We start from the raw sequence: 2,937 nt of genomic DNA on the forward strand, positions 1-2,937 counted from the left end.
TTATTGGTTTAGCACATATTCTAAAAACTGTATTTTTGTACACTACAGAATATCTCCTGAAAAAGATCCATTTTTTGAAATCCTTTGTAATCCAGAGACGACGTTGATTATGTACCTTGGTTCAAGGATTTTCTATTGAGTTGTGTATCATGTTGTAGTGCTTTAGACTGCAATACATAAACAGCATTCTTTATAAGTCTTATGCCTGTTTGATTGTGGGTCAGACTATCACGACTGTTGGCTTTATACTTGTTTAACCCCAAATATGTCAGGCCAGATCTCTGGCATCAAGGTGGGGGAGGATAAAGCTGGGGGAATGGAGAACATCAGCATCCTACACCTATAAAAAATATTTCAGAATTACATATAGTATTTTATAACAAATATTGTGAATTCTTATATCAGTAGTCTGGAGTACCTGTGCATTATACCAATAAGGAATATATACTCAGCATTATGGAGCAGAATTGCAATGCAAATCTGGCTATTTCAAACATTTTGCTGTTCATGATGCTAGCAGTTTCGGAAAAAAATGCTATTGCTTTGTAAGTCAATGTAAATTTATTTTTGTCTCTATGAATCCACTGTAATTTTTCTTCATATTTACTTTTCTTTATATACTTTCCCCTTGAATTTAATGGCACATCTACACATGCTGAGAGTTTTTTGTAACCTGTTATGCTATTAACATCGTCTTTGTACAACTGTCCTGACCCTCACCAGCAATAATCATTCTATTCATTTTTCCCTTGCACTTGCATGTTTTAAATCAGTTATTTCTTTTAATGCATCTTCACAATCAGGATAAAAATGCCAAAGAGTCTTGTTCAATTTAATGAGTACCTTGTGCTTTTCAACTACCTGTGCAGACTTTATGCTCTTATACAATGCAGCATTTAATCTGATACAGTTACAAGTCTGGGTCAAATACTGATCACGTAAGGAAGGTATTACCATGTACAACTAGGGCTCCCAAGTACTTACCTTAATTCAGCGGGGGATGTATAGTTCTTCGCGGGACCATTCCCGTGGGAAAAGCACAGGTGCTGCACTATTCCATCGCCCAGACGTGACGTAGGCACGTAGCCGGGCGACGCTCTAGCAATGGGACTGAAAACTCAGTACCATTGACTTTCCAGTCCCATTACCAGAGCGTCGCCCAGCTACGTGCCTACGACACGTCTGGGTGACGGAATAGTGCAGCGCCTGTGTTCCAAGCAAGAATCTTCCGGCGGGGAAGCATGTGTCCCCCGCCGGATCGTAGGTAGGTACTTGGGAACCCTATGTACAACAGAAACTATTTTGTATAAAATTCTACTTGTAGGCATATAATTTATTTATTTTATGTATTTGCTAGAGCCCACTTTTCCACGAGCCATCTTCCAAAGTAGCTTACATCAATAAAGAGGCAGGCCCTTCCCTCCGGTTTACAGCCAGGTGCACAAGGGGAGAGAAGTAGAGGGAGAAGGTAGAGGATGGATACCCTGTACTAAAGTAAGCAGTACTTTTACCCTTAGGACAATTACTCTCCTCTCCATTTGCATTATTTAACATTTACTTCAGTTATACTCTGCCTTTTCTCCCATGGGGATTCAAGCTGGCTTACCATGTTTATGGTATGTACCAGGCAATTAAATCTATTATGCCTTGCGGCAGCTGCTGATTTATTATTTATATGTTGGTGTTAGTTAAGAGTGGAATTTTAATGGGCCTTGGTGTTATATTTATTTATATTTATATCCCACCTTTTCCATTAGAGATGGCAGTGTTGTTAGCCCACCTAAGAGCCCCATCAGTCTCTGTTTGGTGGTATATAAATGTCAAAATAAATGTAATGTCAATTGAACGCTCTCACATTTATTGCCAAACCATCAGTGTGAATGGCCTCCCATAATTAGAAAAACCACTGTTCCAAAGAAATGCATGTTTACAGAAGTCAGAATTCAAGAGAGCTTTCTTCCAAATTCAGAATTCAAGAGAGCTTTCTTCCAAACAAGCAAGCATGTATTTCCAGCCTTCACCTATCAGAGTTTCCCCCTCAAACGGATATGAAAGAGAGAGTTTTGAATCACTATTGCATGCATAAGAATGTATATAACTGTTGGAAGAAAAGTCCATTTATACTTTTTAAAGAACTCTGCTGTGTGCAAGGTGTATGTCAAGGCATAACTAATGCATACTTAAGTGATCCTTGACTGGTGACAGATGGAGGAGTGATGTTACCATTGAGACTGCCATCCAATATACACTTCCTTGGGAGTAAGTGTGAATGGATTTGTTGCTGCCTGCTTGTTGCAGCAAAAAAGCACAAACAACACGCACACATGCAAAGAATAGGGCTGCCTATTGAGACTGCCATCCAATATACACTTCCTTGGGAGTAAGCGTGAATGGATTTGTTGCTGCCTGCTGCAGCAAAAAACCACAAACAACATACACATGCAAAGAATAGGGCGGCACCACAAATTACCAACAGGGTTATTGTGGAATGAACCTTTGACTAAAGTTCACTTCATTAGATGCTTGAAGTAATTCCAGAAGAGTAGCTGTGTTAGTCTGCTGCAGCAAAAATTAACACCTAAACACTGACAAACATTTATTCCCACATAAACTCTTCTGGATTAGAATCTATTTCTTTAGAGGCACACAGTGCCTCCTCATGAGGAAGCCCTTTCATGCAGAAAGGATTAAATATAAACAGCAGGATCAGGGCACCATGAAATGCAGGAAGTATGGGTAGAAATACAGGGGTGTAGTTGTGTTACAGTTAGTCTGTTGCAGCAATAACAAACAGGAGTCTCCTAGCAGTTTAAACACTGACAAAATCTTATTCCTGCACCTAATTTTGTAGATTAGAGTGCTCTCCTTCAGACAGGCAGAACTTTAATTGGGGCAGAGGGGAAAGTCAAGGGGCCATGAAACACAGGAAGCACAGAG

Source organism: Gekko japonicus, unplaced genomic scaffold (genome assembly GCF_001447785.1).
Source record: "Gekko japonicus isolate JY-2015 unplaced genomic scaffold, Gekko_japonicus_V1.1 scaffold52, whole genome shotgun sequence".
Taxonomy (NCBI): domain Eukaryota; kingdom Metazoa; phylum Chordata; class Lepidosauria; order Squamata; family Gekkonidae; genus Gekko; species Gekko japonicus.